This window comes from Lissotriton helveticus, chromosome 7 (genome assembly GCF_964261635.1).
Source record: "Lissotriton helveticus chromosome 7, aLisHel1.1, whole genome shotgun sequence".
Lineage (NCBI taxonomy): Eukaryota > Metazoa > Chordata > Amphibia > Caudata > Salamandridae > Lissotriton > Lissotriton helveticus.
Window position 1 is genome coordinate 778,530,597 of NC_136068.1, and position 19,238 is coordinate 778,549,834.

The 19,238-nt window shown below is 45.1% G+C and overlaps 1 protein-coding gene across 4 annotated transcripts in view; it reads left to right on the forward strand.

The window, feature by feature from the left end:
* The first annotated feature begins 311 nt into the window (after positions 1–311).
* Positions 312–19,238, forward strand: part of LOC144769158 (phosphatidylcholine:ceramide cholinephosphotransferase 2-like) — a 499,022-nt gene continuing 480,095 nt past the window's right edge. For 3 of the 4 annotated variants that reach the window (XR_013598672.1, XM_078653166.1, XM_078653164.1), the window contains exon 1: positions 312–441. The gene's annotated coding sequence lies outside the window, so the exon portion shown is untranslated. Of the gene's footprint in view, positions 442–549; positions 1,224–19,238 lie in introns of those variants that run through there. The other variant, XM_078653165.1, reaches the window with a different exon arrangement.

Here is a 19,238-nt window from a genome sequence, read left to right on the forward strand (position 1 = left end):
TACGGTTAAGAATTTTCTGCCACATGCCTGTATGCTCTGTTTTTTATTACTGTACATGTCCAGCCTGTATGATTTTTCTGTGCCAAGCTGCAGTTTCACTCATTTGTAAACACCCTGGCAACTAATTATCCGACGAGGAACATCTCGAAACCAGGCGTCAGTAAAAACCCTAGCACGTGGACACGAACTGATTTAATTGCTAGGTGTCACATGTTTGTCATTGGTTCTCAGACCCGGCAGGTCATGCGGCCCCATGGCCGTGGAGCTTGGTTGCACTGTACTGCCATTATTGTGACGTCACGGCTTCGGAGCGTCGTGACTTCACTGTGACCATCAGAAACCATGTCCGCCCTGCCAGCAACTGCCACGCTGAGAGCTTAGAGCCCAGGAGAGAGCAGCGCGCGGCTCTTCCGGTTAAACCCTGGCCACCAAGAATCAGTTGTAAGTCTTAGAGCTCTTACGTATTAAGATAACGGGCCACCGTATGTATGCACGTTTAAGAACGAGGATGTGATCCTTACCTTACTTGATGACATGGGGATAAAGAAAATATAGAGCAACTGTGGGGCTTTTTCACCCAGTGTGTATTGATCCTTCCATGCCGAATACCGATTCATCTTGAACGCCTCCAGTTGAAAATTAAACGGACAAAATAACTAATCTCTAGAAATTAATTGGGAGTGAAACCGTCTGCTATACCATTTGCTGACGCGTTCTCTAGACTTTTACGAGCTATAGGAGCTGAGGATGAGTCTAACAGACCATGGTTGAAAGCCCCTTCATCTCAACGATCACTTGACACAAAGAAGTAGCGTCGCATCACTGAAAAATAAAATGATAATAAAACCATTTTATTTTTCTTACCTTATTGTCAGCTTAGCCAAGTTTAGGGCGGCAATGGGGCCATGCTGACGAGCGTCATGTCAGTAGTAGGGAGGAGTGATGCACTTATGAGTGCACATGCCAGTTTGGCCGACCATCTTATGCTGGCATAACAGACACGTGCACTTAGGTTTCTCCAACCCAGCTGTGTTGTACAGCAGGGTTGGAGAAAAAGCTGAAGACTCCCTGTGCCTAAGCAAGCATTTGAACCTGCCAGCTCAACCAATCCAGGCACTGCTCCCCTGCTAGGTATAGTATCAGGATTGGGTGGGGAGCTTATGTAGTGAAACTCTACTTCCAGGACATGAGGAGCAATGAGGCGGCTGGCAGCGGAGCAGTTGGTAAGTCTTTTTTATTTTATTTTGTTTTTAAAACCCAACCCCAAGCCCCCCCTTTCCTCTGCCCTACCACTTCACTATAGCGGCAGCAGCTGCTGCAAGCTACCCTCTATAAAAACCCTATTTCCATTAACCCCTTCGAAGCGTCGCACACGCATGTGCATCGAACGGCTCCCGCGTGTCCGACGCCATAGCACTGGGAATCCCTCTGGTGCGGGCACCAGAGGGATACCTTTATCCCAAGAGCCTCGGGAGCTGGGGAAGAGCTTCCCCAGCTCCCGAGCCATCCCCCCCAGGGTTTCCCTGAAATGACGATCAGCGCGCATGTGGCGCTGATGTCATTTTAGTGAAACCAAAACTGAAATGAGCCAAGAGGCTCATTTCAGTTTCCCTTTCTATGTGCTCAGGGGCTATCTCAGCCCCCTCAGCATGTAGAAAGACGGGAGAGGTATCGTTGGAAAGGGGGGAATCTCCCCTTTTCAATTGTACCCCAGTGGATCCCTGCTTGGGGTTTGCCCCAGGAGGGCAATCCCCAAGCAGGGATCCACCCACTAGGCACCATGGAGGTGGGCAGCACCTTGGGCAAGGGCCTTTGCTTCCCCCATAATAAAATGGGCACATTTAATCTTTGGGCAGTAGCCCCCAATCTGCCCCCCCCAAGGGGGTGCAGAAAGCCCACTAGATACCATGGATTTTTCTTTACATAATAATTAGGGGTGGGCCTGCCCAATATGGGCATGCCAATGCCCCCACACCCCCTGGAACAAACTAACAGTCTTTCTGTCTTCCCTGGGGGGCAAATGTGGGCAGTAGACCCAATCTGCCCCCCCCGGGGGGGGGGGAGAAAGCCACCTAGATACCAGGGATTTAAAAAAAGAATTATAATTAGGGGTGGGGGCTGCCCAATATGGGCATGCCAATGCCCCACCCTTTTGCCACAAATGTACAGTCTTTCTGCCCCCCCGGGGGAAGATGGGGGCCATAGCCTCCAATATGCCCCCGAGGGGCACAAAGCCCACCAGATACCAGGGAATTATAATTAGGGTTGGGGCTGCCCAATATGGGCATGCCAATGCCCCCCCACCCCCACCGCAATGCTACAGTCTTTTTGCCTCTCCTGGGGGACAGATCAGGGCAGAAGCACCCAATCTTCCCCCCAGGGGGGCAGAAAGCCCACTAGACACCAGGTTTCCCCCTGAAGAATTTAAGGGTTGTGGTTGCCCAATAAGGGCATGCCAATGCCCCCACCCCTCCCCCCGCAAAATTCAAGTCTTTCTGCCTCCCGGGGGGGGGGGAAGATGGGGCAGTAGCCCCCAATCTACCCCCCGGGGGGACAGAAAGCACCTTAGATGCCAGGGATTCTCTTTTTTATAGACCCCGGGGGGGGGGCTGCTCAGAATGCACTGAGCAGCGCACAAGGAGCACCCAAGCAACACTTTGACAAAATCGGAGGAACATTTAACACATCACAAGAGAGACAATTGTGTAACACATATATACAACATTTTACATGAGAGTTGTACTGCTGGCAATACATATGGAGGAGGACATATGTTCGAATGTCTAACAGAGAACTCGGACAAAAATACCATGGGGGTGCAGAAAAATTCAGATCTAGATATGATGCTTGGAACATCGTGGCATATGCATAGTTAATCATCAACGTTAGATTTTAACACCTAAGGGAGGGCGGGGTATTATAAGATGAGTATTTAGGTAGATGAGGAGGATTAAACTGTGAGTGGGGTTACGAAAGGAAACATAGTGTCTGACACCGGAGAAATAGTTTGACTACGGAGTGTATTGTGGGATCTGGAGGCGGTGGTGAAGTGGGGGAGGGGAAAGGAAGTGAGGAGATTGATTGGAAACAAGTGTACTCAAGGGGCGGACACAAACTATCCTATAAAGAGTTCTGTTTAGAGGGTGCAAGATGCTAGGCTGAGATGGGTTCGATAAGAAAGCAGCGAACGCGAACGAGAACATTTTGAAAGGTATGAAATGTTTTAACTATGAATGAAGCGGGAAGAGCTTAGAAGTGTAAAAGACACATAACTGAACGAAGGACAAGACAGCGTAGCAAAGAAAAGAGGCAGTATTGATTGGGAGAGTACATAGGCGGGGTGAAAAGCATGAGAAATGTGGGAATTACGTCACGCTGAGGGCGGTTGTTAATATGAGGGTCACGAAGAGTGAAAGGGTGAAAGGCACGGAGGAGAGTAAGGATACTCATTAGTAAAATAGTAGCATTTGGCTATGTGTTTTAGCGGGAAAAACGTTGATTTGGGAGAGCCGGAAGGGTTGTTGTGTGTACCCGGGTTGGAGTGATAATGGGCAATGACAGTCTTACACATTGTATTTTGCATTTTAGAAAACCCCTGACGAAGGGCCGGACCGAGGGCCCGAAATGCATTGGGTAAAGCAAACTTTTATGGATGTGTACAAAACTTACGCACACTGTCGTGGTGCAGAACAAGGCTTGGATTAGCATGTCTGCTTCATTAAGAATAGAGTGAAGATGTAAGCGTTCTCTCTTGTGATTTGTGTAAGAAGAAAAAATAAACAAGGATTGATGAAACTTTGATTCAGATGATAAATAAAAAGGATTTGGACAAAAGAAAAAATATGATGGCATTTTTTGAGATGCAATGGACATTTAAGTTGTGCACCCAATACGGGGTGGAATCCACTCCCTTTTCAGCGGGCTGCTCAGAATGGGCATGCAAATTTCCCCCACCCCACCCCCAAAGAAAACAAAAACTTTCTGCCCCCCCAGGAGGCAGAAGGGGGCAATAGTCCCTGATCTGTCCCCCTCCCTGCGGGGGGACAGAAAGCCCACTAAGCGCCAGGGTTTTTTTGTATAGGTAGGGGTGGGGGCTGCCCAGAATGGGCATGTTAATGCCCCTACCCACCCCAAAAAAGATGCCTCAGTCTTTCTGCCCCTCCCAGGAGGCAGATGGGGGCTGTAGCAGAAAGCCCACTATGCGCTAGCGAATATGCTTGCTTTTTTATACGCAGTGGTGGGGGCTAACCATAATGGGCATCCCAATACCCCCATCCCTCTAAAAGAATAGCCACAGTCTTTCTGCCCCCCTCGAGGGCACATCAGGGCAATAGCCCCTGATTTCCCACCTCCCCAGGGCGGCAGAAAGCCCACTAGGCACTGACTTTTTTTTCGGAATGTGCCTACCTGTGGATTTTGAGTCCTAGCGCAGCAGGCACCTAGGGAAACATAGCAAACCTGTACATTTTTGAAAACAAGACACTAAGTGGAATTCTAGATGGGGTGACTTTTTTGGCTCTCACTAGGTTCTGTTACCCAGAATCCCTTGCAAACCTAAATTCTTTTTTTGAAAAACACATTTTCTCACAAATCTGTGGTGGAAAGTTCTGGAATCTACGTGGATCCACAAAGCTCCAACCACCCAGCGCTCCCCAAAGTATTCCGAGAAAAATGGTACCTACCTCACCTGTGTGGGTAGGCCTAGTACCTGCGACAGGAAATGGCCCAAAACGCAACATGGACACGCCACATTTTCACAGTGAAAACGGCCCCTTTTTGGCAAAGTGCCTAGCTGTAGATTTTAAACCCTAGCTCTGCCGGCACCTACGGAAACCTACAAACCTATACTTTTTTGAAAACTAGCCACCCAAGTAAATACAGGATGGGGTGACTTGACAGGCTCTCACCAGGTTCTAATACCTAGAATCCCTTGCAAACCTCAAACTTTGTAAAAACACATTTTCCTCACATTTATGTGTTGTAAAGTTCTGGAATCTGTGTGGATCCTCAAAATTCTACCCACCCTGCATTCCCCAAAGTCTTCCGAGAAAAATGGTACCTCACTTGTGTGGGCAAGCCTAGTGTCCGCAACAGGAAATGGCCCAAAACGCAACGTGGAAACACCACATTTTACAGTGAAAGCTGACACAATTTTGCATAGTGCCTAGCTGTAGATTTTGAATCCTAGCTCTAGTTTTCAGAAATGTATGGGTTTGGTAGGTTTCCCTAGTGGCCGCCGAGTCCGGGGCCAAAAACTCATGGGAACCCCCTTGCAAAACCAGGTTGTTTTGTGACAGGTTATTTTGATGTCGCATCAATAGGTTTTGTGGCCTTGCCTGTCGTGGTTATTAGACCGACCCTCACGAGTGAGATACCATTTTTATCGGGAGTCCTGTGGGAACGCTGGGTGGTAGAAAATGTGTGGATCCACCCAGTTTCCAGAACTTTCCCACACAGAAAGTTGAGAAAAAATGATCTTTTCAGCTAAATTTGAGGTTTACAGGGGATTCTGGGTGAGAAAATGTTGGGGGACCCACGCAAGCCATACCTCACTGGACCCCCCCAGAAATGTATGGGTTTGGTAGGTTTCCCTAGATGGCCGCCGAGCCCTGGGCCAAAAACTCATGGGACCCTCCTTGCAAAACCATGTTGGTTTGTGCTAAGTAATTTTGATGTCGTCTCAATAGGTTTTGGGCCCTTGCCTGTCGTGGGTACTTGACCCACCCACACAAGTGAGGTACCATTTTTTTGGGAAGACTTTGGGGAATGTGGGGTGTGTTGAATTTTGTGAATCCACGCAGATTCCAGAACTTTCCACCACAGAAATGTGAGGGAAATTTGGGTTTTTTAGACAAATGTTTAGGTTTGCAAGGGCTTCTGGGTACCAGAACCTGGTGAGAGCCAGTAAAGTCACCCCATCCTGGATTTCCCTAGGTGTCTAGATTTCAAAAATGTGTAGGTTTGCTAGGTTTCCCTAGGTGCCTGCAGAGCTAGGGTTCAAAAACTACAGCTGGCACTTTGCAAAAAAAAGGGTCATTTTTCACTGTGAAAATGTGGTGTGTCCATGTTGCGTTTTGCGCAGTTTCCTGTCGCGGGCACTAGGCCTACCAAACACAAGTGAGGTACCATTTTTCTCGGAAGACTTTGGGGAATGCGGGGTAGGAGGAATTTTGTGGATCCACGCAGATTCCAGAACTTTCCACCACAGATATATGCGGAAAATGTGTTTTTTGAGAAATTTTTAGGTTTGCAAGGGATTCTGGGTAACAGAAACTAGTAAGAGCCAGACAAGTCACCCCATCCTATATTTCCCTGGGTGTCTAGTTTTCAAAAATGTATAGGTTTGCTAGGTTTCTCTTGGTGCTGTCAGAGTTAGGGTTCAAAATCTACAGCTAGGCACTTTGCAAAAAAAGGGTCCGTTTTCACGGTGAAAATGTGGTGTCTATGTTGCGTTGTGGGCTGTTTCCTGTTGCGGGCATTAGGCCTACCCACACAAGTGAGGTACCATTTGTCTCAGAAGACTTTGGGGTATGCGGGTTAGGAGGAATTTTGTGGATCCACGTAGATTCCAGTACTTTCCATCACAGATATATGAGGAATATTCGTTTTTTGGGACAAATTTTGAGGTTTGCAAGAAGATTCTGGGTAACAGAACCTGGCGAGAGCCAGACAAGTCTCCCCATCCTGGATTCCCTTGGGTGTCTACATTTTAAAAATGTATAGGTTTCCTAGGTTTCCCTAGGTGCCGGCAGAGCTAGGGTTCAAAATCTACAGCTAGGCACTTTGCAAAATAGTGACAGCTTTCACTGTAAAATGTGGTGAGTCCACGTTGCGTTTTGGGCCATTTCCTGTTGCGGGCACTAAGCTTGCCCACACAAGTGAGGTACCATTTTTCTTTGAAGACTTTGGGGAATGCGGGGTGGGTGGAAATGTGTGGATCTACACTGATTCCAGAACTTTCCACCACAGAAATATGAGGAAAATGTGTTTTTTTTACAAATGTTTAGGTTTGCAAGGGATTCTGGGTAACAGAACCTGGTGAGAGGCAGTGAAGTGACCCCATAATGGATTTCCCTGGGTGTCTAGTTTTCAAAAATCTACAGGTTTCCTAGGTTTCCTTAGGTGCCGGCAGAGCTAGGGTTAAAAAACTACAGCCAGGCACTTTGCCAAAAAAGGGTCATTTTTCACTGTGAAATTGTGGTGTGTCCATGTTGCGTTTTGCACCGTTTCCTGTCGTGGGCACTATGCCTACTCACACTAGTGAGGTACCATTTTTATCTGGAGACCTAGCGTAATTTAGATTTGTAAAGAAACTATTATTGCCTATTGACTTTAGATGCATTTCTGCCCTCCAAATGAAAGTCAATGTGTGTAAAATAAGTCATTTTGAAAAATGACCGATAGTTTTCATGCTAGTATGAGTATTCCCAATTTTGGAAATGTGCAAATATTTACAGTTTCTAAACTCTATATTTTGTTCCCATTTCAGAAATACATAGGTGTCTTTCATACCGATTTTTCCATGTATACATTTTCCCAGAATAAATGCTATATACCATGTACATAATAAAAAACCATTTCAAGTTGCTGCTCAGTTTTTGGCTCTGGGTTCGTCGGGTTCTCAGTGAACCTACAAGTCCTATATAACCCCACAACCAGTAAGATCCAGCGGATGTAACGGTATATTGCTTTTAAAGAGCTGTTATAAGTAGAAGAAGTTACAGGTGAAAACGTTGACACAAACGGCTGTTTTTTCCAACACATTTTCGATTTTTCCTATATTTAACTGTTAGTTTCTATAAAGAAACCTTAAAGGATCTACACAAATGACCCCTTGCTGAATTCAGAATTGTGTCTACTTCTGTAAAATGTATAGCTTTCTAGGATCCATTATTGCTCTCATTCCCATTTCTACCATTAACTGGAAGGAGGTTGAAAGCACAAAAAATAGCAAAAATAGGCTATGTCGCAGAAAAATTCCAAAACTGTGTAAACATTTTTGGTTTTCTGACAAAAGTCTGTAATTCCCTAAAACCTGGCAAAATTTTGATTTCAGCCCCACAAACCCTTTTTTGAAACCATTTGCAGGGAAAAAAACAGACGCTTTCATTTGCAGCACTTTTTCCCATTTTCTCCCAAAAAAAACCAAATTTAGCTGTATTTTAGATAATTTCTGGGTCCCCTCCAGGGGAATCCACAAACCCTGGGTACCTTTGGAATTCCAATGATGTTGGAAGAAAAGGACGCAAATTTGGCGTGGATACCTTATGTGGTAAAAAAAGTTGCAGGGGCCTAAGCGCGAACAACTCCAAATAGGCAAAAAAAAGGCTTAGCACGGGGGGGGGGGATGGCCTAGCAGCATAGGGGTTAATGTATAGAACATGTGTATATATTATTGAAGTTCAATATAATTTTCCTCAGGGCTTGTAATGAAAACAAATCTAAGGCAAATTTTAGATGTTGACTTAGAAACAACTCCAAACTTCCACTTAGTAAAAACTATTTGGGGTTAACTCTTATTCTAATTGTTGACTTTTGTTGAAGTTCACACAACTCTGAGATATAAATGTTATGGGATTTTCTATATGCAGGTCCCTATTGACATTCGGAACTTGTTTTAGAATGTCGCCATGGGCATTCTGGGAGAACGTTCTAGGGAAAACGGTTAGGCTTTATTAGACGAGCTGCTGGAATGGCATGAGCTGTCCTCTTTATTAAACTGCATCCTTATTCTTCAAGACACCCGTCTTGTGTTGTTCTTCACAACACCTTATGGCGACAAGTGGCTTGAACCTCATGTTTCAGGACAGCACCTTGACCCTATGTTTATTTATGGTGCGGCGCTCTGTTTATTGCCTTTATAATCTGGCACAACAGAGGCATGGCTTTCGATTCTGCTGTACTGTCTGTGTCCTCTGAGCATTTTGCTTTGAAGCAGGCAGAGCGACAGCAGTTGTTGGGAGGTAAGTTGGGAGTTGGCCATTGAGGGTGCCAGGCCGCGATCACGAGTTGACTGCCATGGGTCTTCACCACGCACACTTACCATTAGCCACCCTGTTAGCGCGAGCAAGATCTGTGCACTCACCATCCCATCACGCTCCTCAGGCACATCAGAAGGCATTCTTTCCTGGTGCAGATCTGCAGCTCATGCATTGCAACACAAGCATCAAGGACGATCCTCTCACAACCCCACGTCGTTTATGCTTGGTGGCCATATTTTGGAGTCAGCAATTGCCATTTTGACTTCCTGTTTGTGGCGACAGGCACGCCTTGCTGCTTTATTATTGGCCTGTCTTCGGTGATAGGCACGCCTTACTGTCGTAAATCATCACAATTGAACCACAGTTTTTATATTCGGCACTTGCATGCCATTCTGAGGCATTGTTGTTGCTTGTCTTCACCAATGGGCATGGCCTCCTACATGATTCATTCATGAATGCATGCCTGAATAGTCTGCTGTATTCTATTTCTTTTGGCTCTTCCTTTCAGGTATTGTGACTACAGGATTAGTTCAGCAACAGCCTTGCTTAAATTATTTTATTTCTGACATTGGTGGAAACAGTGTTGTTGGTTGCTGGGTAGTGTTTTATACAAGTTTCTACTGCCATTTTATGTAACCCTGGGCGTTGTTCGCGTAGTAGTGCTACGCGTAGCTACGAGAAGAGCACTTCGCAAGCTACACGAACTGCGTAATGCACTGTGCAAAATGCTGTTCGCACTGATTGCACAGTGCCGGATGCTTGTCGGCACTGTGCAATCAGTGCAAACCGCATCTTGCACAGTGCAATCCTTCGTTTTCTGCCGCTCGAGTAGATTTGTACTCGAGTGGCAGCTTTCTCAACGGGGACTGGTAGTTTCTAACCACGAGCGGTTGCGAGCCTACGCGACCACTCGCAATGAGAAGCCTGACCTCCCCGCGTTGAGAATCTCGCCAGGATGTTATTTTGCTCGCTCTCGGTCGCCAACTTGACGTTGAGGACTGTGAGCAAGCATAAAATGCCCACTACTCTACGTGTTTTTGGACTGGGCTACGTGCAATTCGCATAGCGTGTAGTTGCGCAAACTACGCAAGCGTAGTGTAGTCCTATGACCAGGCCTAATTTTATGCAAGTTGCCACTATTTTCATTAACTACTATATCAGTTTCCATTTTGTTGTTGTCTGTACACAGTTTCTGGGCCCGGTGGAATTATTACTGTGCACCAAATTTTCTGTACCTTGTATTGTTTTATTGAAAGATAGTGATAATGTAGTTTTGCCTAATCCTTATTACTTCAAGATGCAAAATGCTAATATTCCACCACCATTATTAGCCGAGCTGAAATTCAAAAGTATAAGTGGCTTCAATGTATTAAAAGCTTTGACAGCTATTTAATTGCTGTTGATGGGGACAGGTTTAATGCAAGAAAGAAGTTGGCCCTACTTTACAATTGCTTAGGTGATGAGGGCCAACACATATTTGATCATTTACCCACAGCTCTTCGCTCTCCTGACATCGAATGGGATACATACACAAAAGCTATAAGTAGGCTTAAAAATCATTTTAAGGATGCCACCAGCAATATTGTAGAAAGGCATAGGTATTTTACCAGGACACAATCACATTTTCAATCCATTGATAACGTTTTGTCTGAATTAAGGGTGTTAGCTTCAACATGCAAGTTTGATGGTAACCCGGATAATTATTTCAGTGACTAATTTGTGGTGAATTGTTTTGACAAACGTATCCAGCAGAAATTGTTATGCTGTCGGAATCCTAATCTCCAGGAAACACTAGAGATAGCAAAGTAATTGAAAGAACAACCCAGACTCCGGAGGAACTGAGCAAGACCAAGCAAAATGCAGCCACTGAACAGGTGCATGCAGTCACTGTCAAAGCCAAATCCCAAAATTCGCTTGAGAAAGATTTAAGGAAAAGTTGAAGATCTGTCAGTAATTCCAACACATGCTTCGGGTGGGTATCCAGCAACCACTTGGCCAATGCTAAAAACTGTCCTGCAGCCAATAAACTATGTTTGAAGTATCAAAAATTGGGGCATTTTTCTGAAGTGTGTAGAAGTGAGCGAAGGTGGGGTTTGTGTAGGAAGGGGAACTCCATTCCTAACTTGAGTTTGCAGAAGGATTAGACACTTACATTGTGTTGTCCATTAAGATGATAGAAACAAATCAGGTTGATGTTAAACGTGGGGATCCCATTTGTGATGTCTGTATTGGTAGGACCAATCTAAAAGTCACTGTGGATTCGGGTCACCTATCACCATTATTACTGACAAAATACTCTATTCAGAGTTGTCTTCAATCCAATTGTCACCTCTTCACATACGCACGATCGCATACAGTGGTCATAGTATTGACTTAATGATTTTTTTCAATGATATGTTGTGATTTCAAGGGAGAGCCATCACTAAGATTTATGTGGTGGTAAATGGATACAATATCTGAGTGGAGAGATAAGGGAGCATTTGGCATCGTGCCCAGGTCAGGAACTGAATATCCCATCTTTTTAGTGCACCCTGGTGAGCAACCCCAAACGGTAATAACGTTACTGGAGGATCATAAATCTCTTTTTGAAGAGCGTCTTGGGTTGTTGAAGGGATTCAAACATGAAATTGTCTTAAAAAAGAGGTTGTGCCAGTGGTGCACAAACTGAGAAATGTTCTGTTAAGTGTAAGGGATCAATTGAAGGATCATTTAGATAAATTGTGTTCAGCAAGAGTCATTGAGCCTGTTGACACTTTAGAGTGGGTTTCCCCCATTGTAGTATTTATAAAGAAAAATAGTGATATGAGGCTCTTTGTGAACCTCAGATCTCTCAACAAAAACATTCTGAACATTCTGGTGGATTGTTTCCCCCTTACCAAAATTCAAGAGATGTTAACACAGTTGAGTGATGCCAAAGTATTTTCCACCATTTACCTGAGAACAGTGTACCACCAAATAGATCTGTGTGCTAATTCCAGATCCTTAACCACGTTTAACATGCCTTTTGGTGCGTACAGGTTGCTGTGCTTGCCTTTCGGTTTAGCAGCAGCTGCATCGGTCTTTCAGAAATTAATGTTTAAACTTTTTGGAGACAATAGACAGGTTTTGGCGTACCAAGACGATATTTTAATATTCATATAAAATGAGGAGGATCACTTGAAAGCCTTAGGTGATGTGTTTGGCACACTGGAAAGACACGATCTGACAGTAAAGAGAGGTAAATGTTGTTTCGTGGAGTATTTATGGCAATTTTTGCCCAAAACTGGTATTACACCCAAAGCTAATTTAGTTGATGGAAACAGTTAAGATCCTTTTTAGGGTTGTGCGAATATTTCTCCAGGTTTATACAGAGTTTTGCTTTACAAACTGAACCCCTCAGGAAAAGTTTGCACAAGGGCGCTAAATATGTTTGGGGGCTGAGGAACATGATGCATTTGAAGATTTGAAGAGGTTGATTGCGGATGCACCCGCACTAACAGTGTTCAAAGATGATGCCAAGTCCATTGTGATGGTTGATGCTGGTGAGGTTGGTCAGAGATGGTGGAGGGGGGGAGGAGCTAAGATGGCGACTGAGACGGACGTGTAGGCTCCCGGCTCCGCAAGCCTTTGTCTCCCGCGACGATATCCTGATCCCCATCCTGTGATAGCGCTGCAGCGGGAGGACTGTGACAGTGCGCTGGTGTGGTTCGCGTTCCTCCGATGTTCCTGCCTGCTTTGTAACCGGAGATATCGACGAGACTGTTTGTCGGCCTTTGTAGCCCTGGAACCGGGACCTGTGTTACCGTATGCCGCCGGAGGCTGCTGGGGCGACGACGGACGGTCGAGCTGGAGCGGAGCTGGCACTGTGAGACGCGCTGCCTGCTGTGAGGGAAATAGACGGACCCTTATGCGACCTGTGCACATCGGCCGAGTGGGAGCTCATTCTGTTCCTTTCTCCTTGTGGAACACTGACGGTGAGCTGTGCTGCGCTGACCCCATTCTGGCGCTTGCCTGGCCATCGTGGATCACCCCCGTGTATTCCCCCGCCTTGAGCCGCAAAGGAAATGACACTCGCTGTGGGTTGAACAGTGTTAGCGTGTCCGGACAAGATCGGCGGCTTTGACTCCAGCCTCTCGGTGTCGGTTTCGCCCCCACATTCCTGTGCATCCCCAGACGGGGTGGCAATGGCGGCTGGCTCCTTGACTGTGGGGGTGAGTGTCTCATCGACTCCTGACTGTGTCGCCCTGCATGGAGGTGAGCGGTGTGTTGGACCGTGTGTCACGTTTCGTACCACGGACTTGTTGGATCTACAGCCTGTGTTAACTTATGGCTCAGTTCTTGCCGCTTTTGTCGATTTGCGATCTGAATGGAGGGAGTGCTCCTGAGTGCTGAGTGGGAAGCTTGATGATGTTACACTAGCTCTGGGCACTGCGCCACTACCCTGCTCTCAACGATGTGCTGATCTGCCTCCGCTGATTTCTGACCGGGCTACGGTGCTGCCACACGAGTGCGGAGAGGATCGGTCCTTCAGCTGTGTTGGTGCTTGCGGACTGCAGTCCGCCTACCTAAGCGGCGCTACAATGTTTCCCTCTCTACCGAAGCCTGCGCCCTCACCCTTGATATCGCTACTTTTGTTTCTGACGCCGCTAACACAGCTACCTATTCCCCTTGTTGCCTTTATCTCGCTGGCTTGGCTATCCCTACAATGTACTGCATTTCATCGGGCGAACCTGGAGATGCCCCTTCTTTGGGCCAATGGAACTGTTTGTGACTGGCGATGTCCATTTTGTTTTGGTGCACATCTCCTTTACCGAATGTGGCCATTTTGTTCCTTTGTTCTGTCTGGGGCGGGTCTTCTTTTGGCGCCATGCTTAGGGAGACGCCCACGGACTGGCCAGGGCTAGGGGTTTCCTTTTTTACAACTTGTGATTGCTTGGCCGGTGGGGACGCGGTTTGGAGCGCTTCCACAACCCGTACTGCTGTGATATGTGATGATTCTCCCCATTCCATCCTGTGCTTGATTCATTTTGCTGTTGTTTTTATATATGGGGTAGAATTCAAATGTGTGGCGGAGGAATCTGGGAGAATTTGATTATGCCCTCCTCCGGTCTTATGTGGTTTCCTTTTTCTTTTCTTTCTTTCTTTCGTTTCTATATTTCGGGTTCTTTATTGGGCGACAGGCACACTGCTGGGGGGGGGTAGGCCGTAGCCCCTGCATGCGTGTAGGGTGGGGGGTAGGAGGTGGGGATTTTTATTTTTTCCGTTTTCGTTTCTATGGGCCTTATTTTTCTCCTTTCTTCTCAGCTCTTTTCTTTTCTTGTTTCCAACTTGGGTCCGCGGGTGGGTTTGATACGGGGTGGGTAACGATAGACATGATATATACCAGTTGTTTGATATTCCTGTTGCATATATCCTTGTGCCACCATGCTGAGTGGGGGGACTTCACTATTTGCTGATATTCACTCAACGCTGTTGCCAACTCATGTTGTAAGAGGATTGTACGGACTCTGCTTATCTTTGTGTGCTATATTTTAAAACGTTTTATATTAGGGAAAAAGTCTTTAAAATTAACCTTCATTGCTCCTGTTTCTCAGTAACACGATGGTTTCCAGTGTAACCCTAATTGATTGTCACTTTGTGTAGATGTGATACTGAGTCGCCGCATTTCTTGCAATATTGCCTCGAATGGTAGCGTGGCCGGCCGGGTGGTTGTGGGCCCGTATTTGTTCTTCTGCTATTTCACAATAAAGGTTTAAAAAAAAAAAAAAAAAAAGAGATGGTGGAGGGGAAAGAATGGACAGTAGCTTTTGCCTCCAGACGGTTGCCCAGGGCTGTGCCTAACTATGGTACTATTGAACGCAAAGCTTTGGCTTGTGTGTAAGCGACTAGACATTTTTCAACGTATCTGTGGGGATGTAAGTTTTGCGCTTATTACCGATCACAAACTGTTGGTATTTTTACTTTCTGAAAATTTGAGTAAGGTGAGTCCTAGGTTGGTAAGGCTAGACTAGCTAGAATATATGAGTTCAATTTTGATGTAAAGCACATTCCTGGAACCAAAAATGTCAGGGTGGATTTTCTGTCCAGGTATCCTATTAAGAATAATGGTGAAGAGAATATGGTTGATGAGGTTGTATGTGTTGGTGGGATGATGGATTGTGTGGTAGTTACCAGCAAAACTATTTTGTATGTGAAGTGGAAGGAGTGTGCTGAGGAAGACAATTGTCAGGTCAAGTTAAGACAGTTTATTACCAAAGGCTGGCATCAGGAAAGAAACGCAAGTGATGATATCAAGCCGTTTTACAAAGTCAAAGACGAGTTGTCCATTGAGAAGGAGTAGGTGCTGCTTGGGAACATGCTCATTCCCCGTGATTTTCTTAGGAAGCAGTTGGTACATCTTGCTTATCCAGTTCATGTTGGCAGGACCCAAAAAGGGTGCAGGATTTTTATTGGCAGCTGGGATGGACAATAAAGTGGTTGTGTGTTGACCAACGCATTGATTGTAATCAAGCTGACAAATCATTGCAGGTTTATCAAACTCTTTTGTGCCCAGGTCTGAGGGCCCTTGGGAAAAGTTGGGTACAGACTTTGTGGGTCCTGTGTTTGACATGCAAGTGTGTAGGAAATATGCCTTGGTAGTAGTGGACTACTACTCTAAGTGGGTGGAGTGTAATTTTTTTTTAAAAACCCAACACGGAAGCTTTAGTAGGTTTCTTGCTATGCTTGTCTGAGAGAGAAGGTTATCCCCAGGTTATAGTCACGGACAATGGGGTGTGTTAGACCTGGCACCATTGGCGTGGGTCTCCCCTGCATTTTTTGCTTTTGCCTCCTGTGTTTTTGCTGTGTGTTGGACTCCGTTTTGCTGGTCTAGATGCTTGGGCACTTTGCCACTGCTGTTCTGTGCCAAAGTGCAAGTGCTCCCTTGGTAAATTTATAGATATGGATTGCTGATTCCATGATTGGCTATGTGATTTACTTTTCAGTCCCTAGTACAGTGCACCACGTGTGCCCGGTGCCTGTAAATCAAATGCTGCTGGTGGGCTTGCAGCACTGATTGTGCCACCCTCAGAAGCAGCCTGTAAATGTAACTATGACCTGCCATTGCAGAGCCTGTGTGCAGTCTGGTACTGCCATGTTGACTTGGCAAGTGCACCCACGTGCCAGGCCCTAAACCTCCCTTTTCTTACATGTCAGACACCCCTAAGGTAGGCCCTAGATACCCCTGTGGGCAGGGTGCAGTATATGTGAAAGATAGGACATGCCCTGATGAGTGTGGCATGTCCTGATAGTGAATTACTGCCAATTTCGTTTTTCACTATTGCAAGGCTACCTGTTCCCATAGGACAGCATGGGGAGTTTGTTTATAACATCTTATAAACATAACTGGCCCAGGGAACAAGGTAGGACAATAACGTGTAGTATGCCTGAACTCAGAATTTCATAGTACATCTTTTAGTGAGGGTGATTTTTACATTCTGTGTTTGAAAATACCCCTTTTAGAAAGTAGGTCTTTTCTTGACTAGCCATCCAGTGTGCCTCTGCCAGGTTTGTGTATTGCATGTCTGGCTTTGGAGTGTCAGGGGCTGGGGAGGAGCAGCGGCTGCAGAGAGCCTGATGAGTCAGGGCTGGGCCGAATAGGTCTGGTCTGCATTTGGAGTGGTGGGAGGAGTAGCATCTGCACCTGAATAGGGCTGTGCCTGCCATCAACAATGAAGGCTCAGCTCCCCTGTTGTGTGTCTGGAGCCAGGGTTCAAACTGACAATGAAAGTTGTTGTGCACTAGCAAAGTGCCCCACAGAACTGGTTTTGACTGGGCACAGACACTCTCTGTATTCAGAGAACACATTATTTTTGGGTACAAAAAGAGAGACCCAGACACCAGACTTTTAGATAACTTCTGGGAAATCAAGAGGAAACTTCACCAAGGAGAAGAGCCAGAGAAGCTAAGGAAGAATACTGCCCGATTGCTGTTTGCTGTCTGGGGTTGCCCACAGTGGCTACTTACTGCCAAGGAAAGGAAAAAAGGATTTTGCTGTTTGCTGTGTCCCCTGCTTGATTTACAAAAAACAGTGGTCCCTACATGTGGACGAGATAACATACAAAAATCATTAATCATACACCTGATAAGTAGTAAACCACCACACTTTGGACAGTGGACCGCTCTGAAAAAAGGGAAAAAGCACCAATCCAAATATCACCAAACAAATTTGTTATCAAAATCCAGCGTGCACTTTCCAAATGCTCCCTGTCCCAAGAGCATAACCCAAAGGGTAAAAAGTCAATTTCTGTCCTGGATGGAAAAGCACTGCTATGCAAGTTGGTCTCTTCTAATTAACAGAGACTATTCAACTTTTCAATTGTCCTCATATGTAAACGCTGAGTCGTGATGTATAGTTGCAATATTCATTTAATAATCCATTCAGTGAAAAGATATCAGCCAACGCGTTTCGTTCTGAAACCAGAACTTCTTCAGGGCTGTAAATTTAAAAACATACAAAAATGACAATATAAGTGTCTGACCAAACAACACACTACATAGACCACTACATACACCACTTTACATTACAGTGTCCATTTTAAAATCAAACCCATACTCTATTATATACAAAAGAGTCAATGGGTTTCATAATTCACACAATTTTTTTTTAATATATGTACATATATACATTATGTAGTTGGTCAAATTTTTCTGACAACATTAAACCACTACCTGTTTGTATTAAGTGGGTTGTTACATCCTTCAAATTGTTTTTGACCACTTTATATTTTTGTTTTTTGTCTATTTTTATTATAAAAAAGAGAAATCACACTCATATGCGTTATTATCAGGCAACAAATTTGGTGAAAGCTGCAGAGAATATCACTCATATTGTCTGTCATTACTGCAAGAGTATAAATTACATTTGTCACTCTTCCTCTTCAATTTGACCACTATTTCTCTTTATCTGTACCAACCCCGCGATGCCTAATATCTACTTTGCATGTGTCCAGTTATCTGGAATCTGATTTCCCACTATCCTTTTGGTTATACACCTAGCCACCTGGACCATATGAAATGTCGCCCGCAACAAACTATAAGCGCTAGGCCATTGTTCTTAACTTGCATAGCAGTGCTTTTCCATCCAGGACAGAACCTGATAAGTAGTATGTCTCTTGTCCAGCCGGACAAGAACATTTATTTTAAATGTTCTGGTTGATAAAGTGAATTTTAAGAACCAAAAAAGATAACAAGTGGGCACAGCCGTGACCCACAACAATCAAGACAAAACAACAAAGAAATGGCCAAAAGGGCAAAGCGAAAATATGTCTGTATACTTGTGGTCAGTGCTACAGACTCAATCTCTTAAACATAACCATACCATTGCATCAAATACTATAGCATTATCATATTGCATATGGGGTTTTTTAGTCAACGACGTTTCGATGCCTTTTTACATTTGTGACATCATCATCAGGACAAGAATTATCAACATTATTGTTTTGTACAACAGTTATTAACACAATGCCTATTATCGCATTAATGTTGGTTTCCTCGTAGGTTCAGGAATACTGATGAGTAAACGCTGATAGATGTGCTTTCTTTCACATCAAGTCCAGGGCTTCCATCAGGTTTGTATGGATTTGCCAGGAAAGGAGCGTGATGGCTCAATTTGTGATGGCCGGAGCGCTATGGCGAATACGGCAGTCCAATGGGATCGATCTCTTTTGATGTCACAAGTATACAGACAGATTTTCGCTTTGCCCTTTTGGCCATTTCTTTGTTGTTTTGTCTTGATTGTTGTGGGTCACGGCTGTGCCCACTTGTTATCTTTTTTGGTTCTTAAAATTCACTTTATCAACCAGAACATTTAAAATAAATTTTCTTGTCCGGCTGGACACAAGACATACTACTTATCAGGTGTATGATTAATGATTTTTGTATGTTATCTTGTCCACATGTAGGGACCACTGTTTTTTGTAAATTGATACTGCCCAAGGTCCCTATGGCATACCTTTCGGGTTCCCTTGTCTTTGTGAAAACACGTGTCCCCTGCTTGAGCAAGATCTCCAAGGGTTTGAAACTGAGCTCTGTTCTGATGTCTCAGGGACACAAAGACTTCGCTCCCCTGAACTTCCTTGCTGAGAGTTTTGACCTGCAAAGATGTGCCTGCTGTTGGTTTTGGACCGCTAGAGACTGTTTTCCGCAGGGAGCTGGAATAATCCACGCATCATCCCGGATCGTCGCTTCGAATCGAGGCGCCAAGTTTGTCGCACACTTGGGGGATGGAGTAAGAAACCT